At 41.7% G+C, this 19,185-nt stretch overlaps 1 protein-coding gene across 2 annotated transcripts in view; it reads left to right on the top strand.

Moving 5' to 3' along the window:
- Positions 1–454: 454 nt before the first annotated feature.
- BCL9 (BCL9 transcription coactivator) overlaps positions 455–19,185 on the top strand; it is an 86,489-nt gene continuing 67,758 nt past the window's right edge. For both annotated transcript variants that reach the window (XM_027090932.1, XM_027090934.1), the window contains exon 1: positions 455–711. The gene's annotated coding sequence lies outside the window, so the exon portion shown is untranslated. The remainder of the gene's footprint in view (positions 712–19,185) is intronic.

The following is a 19,185-nucleotide window of genomic DNA, read 5'->3' on the forward strand; positions in this document are numbered from 1 at the left end:
AGGGCTCACCTCTCTTCTGCCATTTTACCAGGACACAGGAGGCTGCTCTCCCGCTCTCCCTCTCCCTCTCGTTTTCTCTCCCTGCCCCCAACTCAGCCTAGGCTTTTTCCTGTCTCTTAACTCCACCAGTGCAGCAGCAACTAGCTGAGCTGCTTGCGTGAGAGAGAGAGAGAGAGAGAGAGAAAGAGAGAGAGAGAGAGAGAGAGAGAGAGAGTGTGTGTGTGTGTGTGTGTGTGTATGTGTGTGTGTGTGTGTGTCTGCGTGCGCAGCTAGGCCAAGCCTGCGAGCCTGCCTGTCACTGGAGAGTTTTAGTTTGCATTCAGAAGAAAGGAGGAGGGGAGACGGGGGGGGGGGGGGGGGGGGAGGGGGGGGGGGGGGGGGGCGGGGGGCGCGGAGAAGGGAGGGAGAATGTCTTGTTTGTGGCTTGTCAGCAATTGCTTGAGACAAGCTTCCATGTGTGAAAGCTACTTGGCATGAATGCCTGGGCCGTACCAAGTGTCACCGCAGCAAGAGGGGGAGTCAGAAGAAAAACAGATCAGACCAGAGCAGACAATAGGCCCCTAAAGTGTTCCCCCTAAGTTGCTTTGATGTTGTCCTAGTGTCTTGATACCAGGAGGCCAGGGATTGCAGGAAAAGGGTCTTTTTTGTCTTCATTCACTTTCCCCCCTCAGTTTCTGAAATGATTCTCCAGAATTTCTCCTCATAAAAAAGGTAAGAGCCCTAACAATTCCTTCTTCTGTGGCAGGCTGGTTCGCCCGTGCCTGGAAGTCGGGGTCTCATTTCTGCGCTGCTCAGGACGAGCGCTGGGGTCCTGCAATTGGAGCTCTAGCCTTGCCCCTGGAAGTCTTTGCAGGCGCTCAGAGCTGGGGATGGCCCCTCTTTCTAGGGAACCCCAGTAACACGATCTGTGCCTCTGGGTTGTTGGGGGAGAAGGGGTGGATGGAGAGGGATGGGAGGAGGGTGTGAGGGTGGAGGGTGTGAGGGGGGAAAAAAAGAGAGAGAGAGCAGCCTGAAAGAGAGCGAGAGAAGGGCAGAGCCCTCGTTCGGAGCAGCCCCAGCCCGGAGCCCAAGGAGGCCTCCTTGCAAGCTTGAGCTGTGCCTTCCCAGGCTGAGCAAGGGCCGTCTGACGCTCTGCCGAGTGCCTGCAGAGATTGTGTGTGAGAGCTTTGTGTGTGCGAGTGTGCCTGTGTGCGTGTGCGTGTGTGGACTTCCCACACCCTGCCCTGGCGTGGCTCGTCGTGAAGGGGAGGTACCCCAATCCTTACCACCCGAGCCCAGACGCTCCGAGGAAGAGCGGCATGGCAGGCTAGGAGGGAGGGCGAGAGAACTCTGCCGCCAGACGATCCAGAAACTTTTCCCGTCTCAGGGATTTCTCTGGTGGTAGGGACCGTGAAGCAGTTGTGGGCTGCCCCGTGCCTCAGTTTCCCCGGCTGTAAAATCCAGAGAGCCGACCGGGGATGCTGCATGCCTCCCTGGGATTTGGTAAAACGGAACACATACCATTCTGTCTCAAACGCGTGGAGAAAGCTTCGAGCTAGAAATGCTGTGGAATCACAAAGTAGAAGTGTTATCATTGTTCTTGATCATCATCATCACGATAATAAAACCATCATTAAGACACCCTGAGACAAATAGACCGGGGAACACAGATCAAGTGTCTGAGCATTTCTAAGGAAACAAAAAGCCTTTTTCCACCTGTTGGCTTCTGTCCTTTTCTCTTGTGTCTTTTCGTTAGATTTATTGGCCGATTTGTACAGAGAATGGGGTGGGAGGGGTTGGGTTTTCCCCTTTCCTCCTCCTTGGTACATATTTTTTTAAAAAAGAAGGTCAATGTAAGATGCTTGAGACAGAAAATACGCCTCCCGTTATAGGAGTTTATTCAAGACCTTGTGTTTTCTGGCGCTGGCAGGGCGTGCAGGCACATCTATAAACTCTACCTTGGAGGTTAAAGATTTTTATTTTGGCTTTTAGAGATTAAACAAGGTTTATTTACAATTGCTGTTTATCAGAGAGTAAATATCTTACTGTGTGTGTGAGGGTAAGAATGAGAAGGCTATTTACTCGCTGGTGGTTTTGTGGATAAAACCTTAGCTTTTTAAAGTGACATCTTGAGAGATGCGAGTAAAGGACTAAAATCGGTGCCTCATAGTCAGATAAAAAATTTTTTTGAGAAAAAAAGAGGTCTGCTTATTTTCTTGAACGGTGGGTTTCCCTTCCTCTGTTCTTATAACAGTGATTGTTTCAAGGCTCTCAGTTGTAGCTGTCTTTGAATTCTCTGAAGGAATTTTGCTTTCTTACCTAATTCTAGGTTTTCTGTGACTCTGCCACTTGTCCAAAAAAAAAAAAAAAAAAATCGGTAAAATCTGGGAGGCTGTGCTTCCTTCCATTCTAACTGCAAATGTTTATCAGACTGACTCCCTGTGATAGCTAGAGATTGAAGCAAAGCACCAGCCCTGGTTGAGAGTATTTATGCTCTTCCCATTGAGGCCTAGAGAACCTGACTTCTGGGTGTGGGAAAGGATGAAGGGAAGGTATCAACTGGCTGGGATCTGGCAAGAAGCCACCCCTACCCCCCAATATGTTTCATTGAACTAGAACAGAACTTCATAGTTTAGAAATTAATTGTTTTCTACTTTGTAAGCAGAAGGTCTTACCATGGTTTGTCTCTGGCAAGATTTCAGGGTCCAGATATCTTCCTAAATGGTTAGAATTTCAGAACTGCAAGGGAAAAGAAAGCTTATTCCTCAAGTTTTAAATGAGGACACTAAAGCCCAGCAACGATCTGAGGGGGCTCAATGCAGCTGTGGTTGCATCTGGATCACACCCTGGGGTTCAGAGTGCCCTGCGTGTCAGTCGTTATGCCAGCCACCCTTACCTGGCCTCCGCAGTTGACTTTGCCTACCCCAGCATTGGGCCAGCCAAAGAGAGGCGCCTTTTGGAGTTCTTTCTGCTGTGCTCTGTTATAACAGCGCGCTCAGCCCTGCTCAAGGCACAAACGTGGCAAACATGTGTCACAACATGAATTTGCATGAATTCATTCGTGCATTCACTTGTTTATTCAACTAGTATTTTAGGAGCACTTACTATGTATCAGGCACCTTGCTGAGCACTGAGGATGTAGGAAAGAACAAGGCAGATGCACCCTTGCTCTCAGGGAGCTTGCAGTCTTGGTGGTAGAATCAACGTTAACTGCATAAACAAATTAGTAATTAAAAGATTGATAATATACATTGAACAGCATGCAGATACGATAATGCAGGGCATAAAGTTGTATAAGTCATTGACCTGAAGTTTGTAACTAGGCATAAGCTAACTGTCTTTTTGCCTTTGTGGTCGAGCACTTCTTGCCCTGGCCAACTTGCATTCCGCTGGTGGCATTCCTACTCACACGGAGTCCAGTGTTTCCAAAGACAGCAGAAAATTCCCTCTCTCTCTTTCCCGCCACCCTCCTCTGCACAATACAACAGAGACACAAATAATGTCTGCTAACCCTTTTACACTTGTACTATTAAACAAGTTCACGCTCATTGTGAGCCAGCCTATATAACTGTCATTATCTGGGTGATTCACGTTAGCTATAGCCTCTGTGCACTGTTAAACCAGATGCGCATGGGCGGGGGACATGTGGTTAGTGAGGCTCTTGTCTCACTGTACTTGTTCCATAGTTCTTCCAGTTGATACTAAACACTTAGCTGCAGGCCACTCCTCCGTTATCACTGTCATCTTGGAATTGCAAAGATAGTAGTGTAATGAAATGGCTTTGCCCATCCCTACCAACAAGGACACGTATCTATAAAGGGAGAACATTTTTAAAATCTCTTCCATGGGTCGCCTTTTGGTTGGGTTATTAAAATCCTACTGGTTTTATGAGGTCAAAGGTAGGAGCACCCCGACACCCCACTTACGTTCTTGTTTGGAGAGAATATTTGATTGAAATGCCAGTTATTTCCTTGCAGGCAGATTTGTGTTAACGCTTGTATCACTATTTTCTACATCGCGTCTTTCTCAGTACTCAGAGGTGTTGTCTTCAATGTTGTCAATCCATCGTTTTTTAGATTAATTTCGTAGTTTAAAAGGAGGACAGATATGCCCCCCACCCCCACATAAATCATAGGTCTGGCGCCTATACTTTGAGACTCCACACAGGTTGTGTGGTCAAGTCATGTGAAAAAGAGTCATTTCTACGCACCCAACATTGTTACTCAGTGAGGTTGCTGACCCACATTGTCGCAACCGCCCTATGCCGCGCTTGGGTAGTCGCCTGCATTTGGCACCTGTGGCCACTGCCTTCTCCTGTGAGCTGTATGACTTCATCTGCATGTATTTGATCACTTCCGAGACACTCCCCCCAACCCCCCTTGTTACTCACTGGGGAGCTGCCTTTAGGGGAGGCGCTCCAGTTGCCTTGGAAGAGTAATCCAAAGAGAGGGGTAATCTGAGTGGGGAGTTAAGAAGTGAAGAAGACAAGAATCTGGTTGGGGAAAAGATTGAAGAGAACTGGGGAGCCAGGCAGCAGTGATCCCAGTCATCCTTAACTCTGGGGGAATAAGAATGAAGACTGTGATGATATTTTAAAAGGTACAGTGTGTGGATACTTGTATAAATAAAAGTGCTAGAGCCTCTAGTCCTACTGAAGTTAAAACCAGTACAACATGGAAGACAGTACCCAAACTCCTTGGTTACAAGCACTGCTTTTGCATGTAGTTTTACCGAAGGAAATTTTGTGGCCCCACCCACTCCCAAAGAGACATACATATAAGATGTAAAATGGAAATTTTCTACATTTCCTTTAAGTCTTGACATGGTAATCCACTTTAAAGTGATATCTGCTTAGTCCTTTCTTGTAATTAAATAATATTGTTTAGTTAATTATATTGCTACCCTTCTGTTATATTTGAGTAAGGTTATGTGTCTCACCCAAGGACTCACAAGAACATAGGGGCAAGACGGCCAACTGCTGAAATCTCCCCATTGAGGTTAAATCTCTTCAAGAGTTGAGAAGCAAAGGGGTGAGGTCGTCACCAAATCACCATGATATTCAGGTCAAAAGTACTGTGTTGACATGGCATTAAAATAATTGCTTTAGTTTTGGCCCCCTTTTTAAAGACTAAGATTTAGAATGTTGATCAGAAGAGAGGGATCCCCATTTCTTATTGAATAATTACATGTTTTTTTACAAAGTACATTGGACCAGTTTCTGGTTTGGGATTTGCCAATCTATGACCTAGGACTGACTCCCCGTTCTTCTTCTCCGGACCTCTTTTAGAATGAACAAGTTGGACTAAATCCTCTCTGTTTCCTTCCAGCTGCATTATTGAGTATTTCTCTGATTCTATGCATAGGATCTTCCATGAATCTGGTCTTTTGGTCACCTTACACAAGGCCCAGTTCAAGAACTATGGTTACCAAAGGGGAAGTGTGACTTTTGTGGATATATGGGATTAATTCCTCTACACCCAAACTATGTTGACATTTTGAAGTGAAAAGCACAATAGGAAAAAGTGGGATTTTAACTTATGGATGTTAAGAGAATTTGCCAGTCAGCATGTAGGCACATGTGCAAGGAGACTTAAGAACCATTTTCAAAAGAATCGACGATTTTGAATGCATGTCTTCCTGTATAATAAGTATGAATTTAAAATGGACGGGCACTGGGTACATCTCTTAGCTTCACCATTCTCACAGCTTTTTCACAGAAATTGTGCTGTTCCTTTTTGCATTATGCTTACATGCTGTTTTGAGGATGCAAGGGACCAGTTTAAGCAATTATAGTGTTTATGATACATGCTGTATGTTTAATGTTATGCTTTTGGGGATGACAGGACTGTTGATGATCTTTATGATATGCAACTCCTGAAGGATATTGCTGAAGACTTGCTGATATGATGATAAATAAATAAATAAATGTATGTGTGCATATATATATATATATATATATATATATATATATATATATGATGCCTTTAGGATGTGAGTAATAAATCGCTTCTGAAATGTGGCCAAGAGTGGGACAAAGAGGGTTGAGAGTGAATGACATTTTTATTAAGCATGTTTTCTATGCGTAATTCCAAGCACTATTCATTTGAAATTGGCTAAAGCTTTGAAAAGATATAATTTAAAAATTTTACATGGTAGCTTTTAATGCAATTTTTAAAACCCCAGAGTAAGTTCTTCTGCCATGTTTTAGAAATATCATCTTCCTTATAGCAAGGGGGACCAGTTCAAGGCTGCTTTGACAATTAGTAAATCACTGACTCTCTTTGAATTGGTCTTATTTCTGTCTGGAAAAAAATAGTATATAATATATAATTACTTTCTAACTAGGGAAGGGAATTTTGAAAACCACATATAATAATTTTTTCACTTATATTGTTCTTTTATTCTTGATTGCCTAAAATTTCTGACATTGGATATCTTGCTTAACCTTACATAACAATCCTTGGAAGGAGATACAGAAGAGAAAGACATTATTGACTTTAAAGATGGGAAACAGGAATAGGTTTGTGAAATAGTATACCGGCACGCTTTTTAGAATCTAAGAATATACTCTCTAGAAATATGTGTAATGTTTGGTTATTGATAAATGATAAACTATGATGGAAAATAATACTGTACATATTATTGCTGTCAATCTAATTTTTAGTGATATAAATAATTATCAAAAGCATTTTTATGCTATTCACTTAAAGATTCAGCATGCCTCTAATCTAAAGCTCTGGAGAACTGAAATGATTTCCATGAAAACCAGAATCACTCTTTTTCTTGAAAAATAAATTCACAAACTCAAAACTAACAGTAATGGTGGTTGAAAGAAGCCAAGCCATCATTTGTTCAGAAGAGAAACTTGTGAATCTTGAGGTAGCTTTATCTTGCCTAATACTAGATATATTGGACTCTCTATAACCCTTGGGGCTTGTGTAGTTAGTATATGTTTGAGGAGGAAAATTTCACTGAGGGTCTGTGGACAAGGGACTTTTTGAATGCAGGTCAAGGGCACACTTGCTCTGAGGAGTGGTGATTTATTGTACAGAAATCCATGATATACTGGGCTGCTTAAGGCAACCATACTCTAAAGAATGCAGGATTTTAGCTCTTGTGCCGGTGCCCAGGCACCTCTGCCTGCAACATTCTTCTGCCTTGTCTTTTCCAAGCCAACTCCTGCTACTCCTTTAAAACTGATCCTGGGCATTTCTTCTGGAAAGCTCCTTAGACCCAAACCACCCTACCTCTGCTCCACTGTTCCTGGGCTGGGCATTCACTTATGTGGCCCTTATCACGCTGCACTGGAATCGTCTGGCTCCCACTCTGGTCTGTAGCCCCATCGAGGATTGGGGCTGTCTTTGGCTTTTGTACCCCTAATGCCTAGCATCGGGTGAAACAGAGCAGGTGATCAATAAATGTTGTTGAATGAATAAACAGTTTATATTGAAATATAGCTTCTTAATAAATTTAACTAAATACAGAAAGAATGACAGGTAAAAATCTTAAATTATACAATCTGCGGAAACTTCTTATATTAGGGTATTCATTCTTCTCCCCCCTTGCAAAGAATAAGTTACACATTCATAATGAAGTATTTTTATACCCTTGAATCCCCTTTTTCTTATGTCCAGTTTTTCTCCCCTACAGCTTATTTGTCATGTTTCCCATTCTTGGATTTGTGCTTCCCTTACCTAAGAGTTTATTATTTATTTCAAAGAATCAGGTGATAAATGAGTTGGTGAAATTTGTTTTGATATTTAGGTAGTAGCTGAAGAGAACTTTCTTCTATCTCAGAACAGGGAAAATATAGAGATATTTGGGGAAGTCGGGACAATCAGGATAGTAAGGTGAGTGACTGACTTCCAGGAATCCGCAATTGTGACCCATCTGAAACAAAGAAGGGGAACAGTACAACTTAACTTTCATCTTCTAAAAAAGGTTTTAAGTGCTGAACCCTCTAGAAAAGGCATTCTGGTTGCAAAGAACTGACTCACTGAAATTTCCTCAAGAAAAGGGGCGTTCATTGTGAGCATGCTCACAGATGGAACCTGGAATCAGAATTAGAAACCTTTCAGCTACTGAAGCAGCTCTAGGGGTAACTTTCTGTCTTCTATCCATCCCGTCCTCTCACTGTGTGTCTGCTTTACTTGGGCTCCTTTTGCTACCTGCTGGTTTGGTCTTCTAGCTTTATTCTGAGTAACTGCTCTCAATCTCATAGCTTTTGCTTACATGGAATTGTTGCTTCTTTGACTTGCCAAGATCCCCCCCCCCATGTCCAAAACCCTACCATCTCTACCCTACTTCCTTCCTGGCTTCTTCCTCATAGCTTCTGTCCTTATATTCTTCCATTTGTAGTATTCCCTGTTAATTGCTTCATTCTCTCAGAATTCCCTAATTCAGATTCCCAAGAAAGAATCCAACTCATCTTTCCATTGCCCTTCCTTACGGGACTTTAACCAGCCTGTGATTGGAGTTGCCCAAGGGTCAGAACTACACCTCTAGTCTAGGGTGTTATAGCAAAGGGAGGTGGGTGGGAACGGGGGATTGTCGTTTGGTACAAAACTGGATTGCCTTTTAGTAGGAGCTATCGAAGGGCCATCTTCCCTTCCATGTAGCTGGCAACAAATGTACTTGACATGTCTATTATGAGCCCATTATGGAAGTCTAAGAAATTAAGGATAACCAGACAATTAAAAATTAAAATGTTTCATGGATGATGATTATTATAACTGAGATGAGACCGTGGGAACAACTAGCAAATTTATAACCAGGAAAGAAGTTGAGAGAGGGAAGTGTATTAGAGTTACTTCTTAATGAGTGACATCATTTCATATATTTATTGAAAACGAAAGTAGGTGAATAGTGAAAGGGAGACTATATTGGTATAGATCCCAGAGGCTAGTTTAAAAAGCAAGCATCAGGACTTCCCTGGAAGTCCAGTGGTTAGGACTCCGTGCTTCCACTGCAGGGGGCACAGTTTCCATCCCTGGTCCAGGAACCAAGATCCCGCATCCCACATGCTGCAAGCCATGGAAAAAAAAAAAGCAAGTATCATTCTGGAATTGGGCGCTAGAGGACAAATAGGAATACTAAGGTTAAGGAGTTTCTGCCTGTATTCTCTTCCTGTATTTTCTTCCTCTACTTCTCTGTTCTGTACTTGATTCCTCTTATCTTTAGCTTCTTCTGGAATAATCTGTCATCAACTAGTGATGGGACCTTGGGCTGGTTATTTATTCTCTCTGAAACTCAATTTACTCATCTGTAAAATAGGGCTAATGATTATTATTTCAATAGCTTATTATATGAATTAAATTAGATGGCATAATATATTTAAAGTGACTGGTACACATTACCTAGAATGTAATAGGTGCTCAGTCAATTGTAGCAATTATTCTAGCACATAGGAAGGAAGGAAACATTGACTAAACAATGTGCTGGGCAAAATTTTGCTTGTCATATCATTTATTCCTTATAGCAGTCCTGCAGGTCTTGTATTATTGTTTCTATTTTTTATTGAGGTACATGTACAGTATTATATAAGTTTCAGGTGTTATGTCTACTTTATGAATGAGGATACAATAACAATACTTAATGGAGTACTTGCTATGTGTAAAGCACTGAGCTTTACACGTGTTGTCATATTTAAACCAAGATAGGTGCTATTCATGTCTTCATCTCATAGTAGAGGAAACTAAGGTCTAGAGAGTTTAACTTGCCCAAAGTCGTACAACTAGTAAGTGACAACCAGAGCTTGTGTGTAAGTCTATCTGAACTTAGGTCAGTCTGACTCTAAAGTTTTCCAAAATCACAGAGTTGATGAATGTGAGTGTGACTAAGTCAAGATTCAGGTCTGATTTAGGGCAATAATTCTGCAGTTCACTACCAGACAAACATGCTGATTGATGAAGAATAGCGGTAGCCATACACACACTTACGCTGCGTCTGAATCTGAGTGCCGTGATTAGACAGCAAGGGCAAATTTTGGAAAGGGTTCAAAGGGAAAATTTTTTTAGTAATTAAAATATGTCAAAATAAGGTCTCTCAGACCTGGTGAAATGATTTAACAAACATGTGTTGAGTGTCTATTGTGGGTCAGGCAGTGAAAAATAGGCTTGACACTGTGGAAATGCAAAATGCGTAAGGCTGAATCTCTCTCTTTAAGGTGCTTTCATTCTGGTGGAGGGAGATAGATGCTCGCACAACAAATGATAAAGCATATAGCAATGGATCGAAGGACTGTGGAATCAAGAGAGAGAACATTAATTTGGTGGTGAAGGGAATGGTGGTGGAAGGAACTTGGGAAGGCTTCATGATGGAGTGGGCATTTGCAATGGTTTTGAGGGGACGAATATCAAAGTACTAGAAGGCTTCTATAGCTTCCTTTTTCTTCACGTCAAGGGTTTTATAAAGGGTGGTATAAAGTAGCTAACTACTGTGGTAATATATTGCCAGATGATAGAGTTTTCAAAGATTAGGCTCTTTGACTAAAAGTGGAGAAATATTTACTCTGATTAATCATAGAGAATAAACAACAAGGTCCTACTGTATAGCACAGGGAACTATATTCAGTATTTGTGATAAACCATAATAGAAAAGAATATGAAAAAGAATGTATCAATATATATATGTATAACTGAGTCACTTTGCTGTACAGCAGAAACACAACATTGTAAATCAACTAAACTTCAATTTAAAAATGTTTTAAAATTTTTAAAAATTAAAGGAAAAAATCATAGAGACACATTGGCATTTTTCTCGTCTATACTTATCTATATTTTTATTGAAGGAATCATAAAATGGAATCCTCTATTCTGTGCATCCTCAGTTGGGGATCTATAGTTGTCCAGCAAACCAGCAAGGGCCTGCAAATCCCTCCAATGGCCAAATGGTACACCAGTATCAGTTCTCAGCTGTTTTGGGTGGTATTAAGTAGTACTAAGGTACCGGCAGATAGGTCATTTATCCATCTACACTTCGACTGGAGACTTTTCTCTGCAATTGGGACTTCCCAATTTTCCTTACATACAATACCAGGATTTCTGAAATTTTTTTGAGACATCCTAATTTAAAACATTCTGTCTTGTCTCCATAAGTATATTCATGATCGGTAGTCTGTGTGTTCTGATTGTTATTTCAGGTTGTTAATTAAATGGAGTTTCCACATCTTAATCCTGTTTCTAGAGGCCAAGTAGACATCTTCTGCATACGTACCTTATCCACTTGCACTGAGAATGTCCATACTTGTCTTTACGCTGTGAGGTAGAAACCCAGCTAAGATCTATTGTTTTGATTTATTTTGGTTCTTTGCTCAAGTCCCCTTTTCCCAAGCTCTGTCAATGGACTATATGCTCATCTTTTTTTCAAGGCCTCGCTCAAATGTCACCTTCCTCACAAAGTCTTTCTCAATTCCTGGAGCCTGAGAAATCTCTCCAGCTCCATGGTGTCCATGTTACTTGTATTTTTCTTGGAATGATCATAATAGCTATACATATGTGTTCACTATCACAAATCCCTTAACAGATAATAAACAAGAGGACAGGGCCTTAGGTTCTATTCACCGATGTGTCCCTCAAAATACCCAATAGGGTCCCTGCCTTACAAGTGGTTGGTGCTCAGAGGTGTTTATTGAACTGAACTGAGTCGAATTCTTGGCTTCGTTGGATTGGCGTAGGGTATGGTTAACATTGATGTCCGAGCCCCAGTTCCCTTTTAGAAAAGAAATGTTGCTTTAAAAAAAAGTATAATCTTACTGATTTTAGAATGAAAGAAACCATGTAATATAAACAGTTATTGTAATTATTATTAATAAGCATCATTAAAATATCATGAACTGATAGGATTATTTCCTTCAGGCTTGGTAAACAAACTGGTCTTTTCCATCTCCAATATCTGTGATTCCTTGAAATTTTATGTAGACAAGTACACGCTAATGTACACTGGAAGGAACAATTGAAACAGCTCACACTCACTGATGGGCTCTGAATTACTCTACTTGTAAGTGCTCAGGAAAAAGATCTCGGATTCATTGTGGATTGCTCAATGGAGACATCTGCTTGCTGTGCAGCCGTAGTCAGAAGAATGAATGAGATATAATAGGCTGTATTAACTTTGAGAATGGGATAAAGAATAATGCAGAAAATAATACAGTGCACATAATTTGGCATTGACTATTTCTGTAATTACAATAAAACACTTTAATGATATACATTGATGTTATGATTTCACCTTAAAATCAGAATTCGGCATTGGGTCCTTTCATTTCAAAGAAAACAAAGCAGAAATACAAAGGATCCAGAGAAAAACAACAGACTGTCTGCAAGACATACAAGGGATTTGCCTGTAATGAGAAACTGAAAAGACAAGGACATTTTAATTTGGATAAAGGGGGGAAAATGACATTGTATAAATTTATTTAAAATTAATGAAAGTTTCAGAAAATTGCTAGAGCTAGCTTCTGATTATCCCTGGTAATGGAGGTCAGAGATAGGCAGGACAATTGAAATCCTTGATAATCTCCAACCCTCATTTTAGCTATTAGTTGCAGCATCCTGTCCTATGAAAAGTTTTAACAGATGAATAAATACAAGACATAGCAGCCCATGGTTTGTCAACTAAATGGCTCATGAGAAAGACAGTCTGGGGTGTTGGGAAGCACACAGAATTTGGAATAAGGTGAGCAGGGTTCTATTTTATCATTTCTGTTTATCATCTGTACAACTTTGAGTGATATGCTTAACTTCTATGAGACCCAGTTAATTCTGTCATCTGTAAAATGAAGGATCTGTAAAATTACGAGTTTGTTGAAAGAACTAAATAAGCTAGTGGAAGTGGTTGGTGAGAGGTAATGTATGAATTTGAGAGCTGGTTGTCAAGTGCACCTGCCTTCCTACTTGTCTTGCCCATCTCAAGAGCAGACATGCCTCCCAGCACCTGGGGGCTTACACCACACCTTCCCTTCTCTTGAATCTTCTACTGCTTGTGCTAGTGGCAGGAGATTTTAGAAGAGGTATGCAACATTTCCATCATCTCCAGAAGCATCTGCAGCATGCCTATTCCCTTGCTCCCAGAAAGCCTTAAGATAATTTTGCATCTGTTTTTATTAATGCATGATTATTTAAAGGTCATCTCCGGTAATTTTCTCAATAGCCCTTTGAGGTGCATACTGCAATTATCCTCACCTTCCAGATGCAGACGCTGAAGCACAGACAGCTTGCTTAGAGACAGATAGTAATGGCAGAATAAAGAATCAAACCTATGCTAACTTGCCTCTGGGTTGATTTTAAAAGTCTAAAAACAGACTCATGTGACAGTACCTTCCCTGGAAAGTGACTGGCTTTTCCTTATTCCCCTAGGAACTCCTACTCTATCCTCGGGCACACAGTTCAGTACTCACCTCCGTCATACAGCCCATCCTAAGCCCTCTCCTCCCTTGGAAGAAGTCATCTTGTCTACCTGCACACCCTGTATTAGAGCTCTTAACAGGCTATTATGTTAACAACAGTAGAAACCCTTATACCCTATTCAGTTAATAGCTGGTGACTTAGCTGAACAAGTTAGTTAAAGCAGGAATCATACAAAATGATGGAATCATTCCTTAAGCCTTTATTTCAACTTAAAACATCCCTCAAGTTTTTGATGTAGGGCCAAGGCCTGTCTTTTGAGTTTAGGGCCTCCCATTAGTGCTTTGCATCCTACTTCTCGTATAAGCCACACCTCGGAGGATTTCACAATCATTTTGTCTCAGTTTCTTTAAAGTGGAGTGAGATCTTAAAGACATTTTGTGAGGCAATCCGATTTTTCCAGATTTAATGATTTTTAAAAAATAATAAATTTATTTATTTATTTTTGGCTGCGTTGGGTCTTCGTTGCTGTGCGCAGACTTCCTCTCGTTGCGGAGATCGGGAGCCACTCTTTGTTGCGGTGCGCGGGCTTCTCATTGCGGTGACTTCTCTTATTGCGGTGGCTTCTCTTGTTGCGGAGCATGGGCTTTAGGCTCGCGGGCTTCAGTAGCTGTGGCTCGAAGGCTCTAGAACGCAGGCTCAGTAGTTGTGGCGCACGGGCTTAGTTGCTCCGCGGCATGTGGGATCTTCCCAGACCAGGGCTCGAACCCGTGTCTCCTGCATTGGCAGGCAGATTCTTAACCACTGCGCCACCAGGGAAGCCCTAGATTTAATGATGTTTTACAATTGGCTCTCCCACGCCTAAGTTGCCAGTACATTTTCAGTAATTCACCTTTATGTGCCTTTCCCAAACATTCAACTTGGATCTTACAGAAACAACTTATCTCTTTTGCACTCATATTTCATTACTTTAAGTAACTTTAATTAAATTGTGTTATTACGATAATAGGAAGAACTAACATAAACAACTTTGGGAACAAACAGATTGGCTTCTGGTGAGCAGACAACTCCACAGGTGGGAGTAGCAGGGTGCAGGCCTGCTAGAGTAGCCACTACTGGCTGTGATCACTCAGCATGTCGCAGGCCTTGTCTTTACATTTGCAGAGGGAATGGAGACCACAGATTAGTCAGTTAAGTGTCAGCCACTTAAGAGAGCCCTGGCTCAGTATGGCTTCTGTTCCATGTCTGGCCTAGAAGATGAATACCTTGAAGGTCTAGCTTTTATCTTTCTGGTTAGTTCCAGAACCTAGCACAGTGGTGGGTGTATGGTGGGCCCTCAATAAACGTTGATAAACTAGCTAACTGACTATACCAACAAAAACAAAACTCAGCTTTGCTGCTGCACATCTTCTGGTGAGGGTCCTGAGCACCAGTCCACTGTGCAGAAGTTGGATTAGAGAGAAAGAGCTGGCAAATGAATCCCTAATATTGCTGTAAGATGAGATGATATATCACCATTAAGTAGTAAAATGGAAGGCAGCTATAAAGAAGTGAATTTTGTGTAATATGTAATTAACCCAGGTAACTCACTAACACAAAATAATAGTGAGACAATACACTTGATAACATCTTATAAAGGATTAGATAATATTCTTTTTTTTTTTTTTTTTTTTTTTGCGGTACGCGGGCCTCTCACTGTTGTGGCCTCTTCCGTTGTGGAGCACAGGCTCCAGACGCGCAGGCTCAGCGGCCATGGCTCACGGGCCCAGCCGCTCCGTGGCATGTGGGATCTTCCCAGACCGGGGCACGAACCCATGTCCCCTGCCTCGGCAGGCAGACTCTCAACCACTGCGCCACCAGGGAAGCCCAGATAATATTCTTGTATGAGGAAAAATCCGCATTTATAACCACAGTATTTGACTACAAAAACCTCTCTGATGATTATGTTCTGGACCAGCGGGGTCAAGAAAAAATTTCCCTGACTGATGTATCCTTGCAGCATTGAGTTTATTATATGCTTCTTGTGACAAAGTAAAGCATCTTGAATTGAGCACCAGAAGAGGAAAGAAGTCACAGCTGAAGGATATTAAACTTGATGGTAGGTTTTGGAGAAGCGGGTAGAGTGTTGGTGATGGCAGGGATATCCTCTTTCCTAAGATAAAGTGGGCAAAAACATTTAGCCTTACACTCAAAGAATGTGTGAAACAAAATAAACTGAACAAGCACAGTTGGAAAAGTACAGAAAGTTTATATGACAAGGAAATGGGATGAGAAAGAGTGTATATATACATATATAGTATATGTGTATGTGTGTAGAAATAACCCTCCACAGGATCTGGTGTAAACCTTCTCATTAATTTTTTTAAAATTAATTTTTAATTAATTAATTTATTTTTGGCTGTGTTGGGTCTTTGTTGCTGCGCGTGGGCTTTCTTTAGTTGCGGCGAGCAGGGGCTACTCTTCATTTTGGTGCGTGGGCTTCTCATTTCAGTGGCTTCTCTTGTTGCGGAGCATGGGCTCTAGGTGCCCGGGCTTCAGTAGTTGTGGCACATGGGCTCAGTAGTCGTGGCTTGCGGGCTCTAGAGCACAGGCTCAGTAGTTGTGGCGCACGGGCTTAGTTGCTCTGTGGCATGTGGGATCTTCCCAGACCAGGGCTCAAACCCGTGTTCCCTGCATTGGCAGGCGGATTCTTAACCCCATTGTGCCACCAGGGAAGTCCCAATGTATATTGTGTGTGTGTGTGTGTGTGTGTGTAGAGTAGAAATAACCCTCCATAGGATCTGGTGTGAACCTTCTCATTAATTTTCTGTATTGAGAATCTGTAGGCCAATTCCAATAATTAATTCTTGAGGCCCTCCCTGCTCCTCAAGAGGTTTTGAAGCAGTTGTCTAGAAAAGGAAGAATGGAATTAACACTGTATTGGGCACTCGTATGCCAGTTATTATGCTAAGTGTTTAATATATGTGAGCATATTCCTTTGAATATAAGTTGCAATTGATTTTTGTAAGATCCACATTACTTCATGTGACACTGTGAAAGAAAAAAAAAAAACTTCTCCCAATTAAACCATGGCGTACCATCAATGTTAAAATACATCTTGATTTCAGAACTATTGAACGTGAAAAATATGCATCTTAGAATCAGTGAGATGTGGTATCTCATTCAATCCTCCCAACAACCCTTAAATTAAGTATTAATATTGCCGGAGGAAGAAAGTGAGGCTCAGAGAGGTCAAGTAATTTGCCTGAAGTGAAGTAGCAGATAAGTGTTAGAGCTGGAGTTTAACCCAAATTAGTCTGTCTCCAAATCCAGTGCCCTTTCCACAGTACTATGCTGCTGATGGAAATCAGTGCTTGCCCAGGACTCAGAGATTTTAGAAAATAAATAATAAAAACAATGTATTCTAGTAAAAACAGTTACTTTTGGACTTGTCTCCCCAAAACCTTTTCTCAGGGGAAAACTGAGAGACCCTGGAGTCAAAGAGAGCCATGGATTTCTCCGAGGAGAAGGACAATCTGAGTTCCTCTGGTTCAGTCTCTGTCTGGTGCTTGAACCCCGAAGATGACATTCCCCCGAGGAGCCCTGTGGCCTCTGAGAAGCACCAGCAGGGCAGGGCCACGTGGGCAGCTCAGTGCGCCTTTTGTGAGCTTTGCTTTCATCTACTCACTGGTCCTGGTTCTATGTGTGGAGACACCTAAATTTAGCCTCACACTGTCTTAGCACCACGTGGCCCTTCCCGTATTTGAAAACCAGTATGAGGGCCCTTCCAAGACTTGTTTTCTCTAAGATGAACAATCTGAGTTCCTTGTAGGACATGATATAGACATCTCTCTGGCCGCTATTCTGATGTCTGTATCCCTTTTAAAGAGAGGCATTCAGAATTGATCATTTTGTTTCGTATGGAATAGAGAACTATCACCTCCCCTGCTTTGGGTACAATACTTCTCTTGGTACCACCTCTGAGTACATTTGATGTTTCCAGCACCTCATCACGGAAGTATAAACGTCTCCTTCCACAGACCCTTCTTCTTTACTCTCCTTCTCTATTTTTTTTTTTTTTTCATACCTACTGCTATGTAGGCAACCTGGACTTTAAACTTTATTTTGTTAGAATTGACTTTCTAAGGATTTTTTACTTTGGGCTTTTGTTTTGTTTTGTTGGGGTTTGTTTTTTGTTTTTGCATTTGACACTCATCTCTCCCAATTCTGTAACATCCACAAATGAGATTTTTTAAAAAAGGTTTCTCCGAGCATTAACAAAACTATTGCTATACAAATTGAGCCAGACAGAGCCAAAGACAGAGCTGGTTGGGAGGTCGTAGGAAATCTTTTAGTTGTTCGGTACCAATCCACCAAGTTCTTCTGTCATACCCTATATTTCTCTATCTTGTTTATAAGACTATCAGGGGCCTTACACATGCCATCCCATTTAACCTGGGCAAAACGTCCATGAACCAGATATTACTGTTCCCATTTTACAGTTAGGCAAACTGAGCCTGAGACAGGTGAAAGAGCTTGCCCAGGATTTTTTGTTAGCAGAACCAGGATTTGCACCCATGTTTTCACGTCCCTTCTCCTCCACCCATGGATGTACCCCTTGCAAATGACTTTGCTGAAATCCAGAAATGGCATTTTTACTTCATTTTCCTGAACTACAGGAGAGTACTTCCGACCTCAAGGAGACAAACGTCATAAAAGAAGTGCACTCTCTTCCTCCTTCCCCCGGCGAACCGCAGCCAAGCGAGTGCATACCTCATTCCTCTCTAAGGATAGGTGGGACTCGCACCGTTTCCTTCCTGTTGATCTCTCTTAGATACAAAAACAGCGTCTGAAAGAAAAGATTCTTTCCTGGACCCTCTGGGCAATTGAACAGTAGTTGGTCCTGAAGGCCAGGAGCTAGGCCCAGAGAAAACCGAGATTTTAAGAAGCTGGTAAAAGCTAGCTACCTAAATTCTTGGTAATAAAGTCAATTTCAAGTCCTCAGCACATGATATGAGGACTTCGTATTTCAAAATAAATTACAGTTGTAAAGTTAAAAAAGAAAGGAAAAGAAAACAACAGAAGTGATGCACAGAAGATCCAGGGAACCAACCCTACTGCTCAAATCATGACTGGCATCCAGCTTGTTGGTAGGGAAGAAGGTGTGTGGGCACGGATGGGATTCATAAGGGGGCGCCACTCCAGCGTGAGGTGAGCCATACGCTGAGGAATTGTTGACTGCCACGTTGCTCTCTCGCTGAGGGACAGATCTTTGGTGGATTCCTTAACCTTCCAGGAGGAGTCTTTTTAACCATTAAATAGTGATAAAAACAAGGCACCGTGAGTTCATGGGAGCATCATGAGTCACAGACATAATTAATAACAGGTGGTTTGCAACTAAACCATGCACTAGCAATATGTATAAGTTAAATAACCATGGGGACATCTGATTATCCTCCTTCATAAAGAGAGTCAAGGTCTGTGCATGAAGCAAAAGATAGTGAATGAGGAAAGGTTGCCTTGTTGCTTCCCAAGCAAGCCTTGTGCCCATTTTCTACGTAAAGAGAAACCTTTGCTCGGTGAGGAAGTTCATTCAGTACTTTTCTTCCAGAGCAACGTCGCTAAAGATAAATGAACTCACCAACACAGCTGATTGAGGTAAACCCCAACACGCTAATTCAGTCTTTCTGGAATGCTAATATAGTAGAGTGAAGAATTAGGGAATTAGCTGAAACTTTTATCTTTTTTTCTAAAAAGGAACTACTCAACTCAAAATTAATTGCTAAGGGCAATGGTTCTACATTATTTCCCATAAACCGACCTTGGGGATTGAAGGGCTGTGGGTAGTGGGAGCCACAGACACAGAATCTGTGTCCTAGGGCAC

This window comes from Aethalodelphis obliquidens, unplaced genomic scaffold, assembly GCF_003676395.1.
Source record: "Aethalodelphis obliquidens isolate GAN/ISIS:26980383/991018 unplaced genomic scaffold, ASM367639v1 scaffold70, whole genome shotgun sequence".
NCBI classification, from domain to species: domain Eukaryota; kingdom Metazoa; phylum Chordata; class Mammalia; order Artiodactyla; family Delphinidae; genus Aethalodelphis; species Aethalodelphis obliquidens.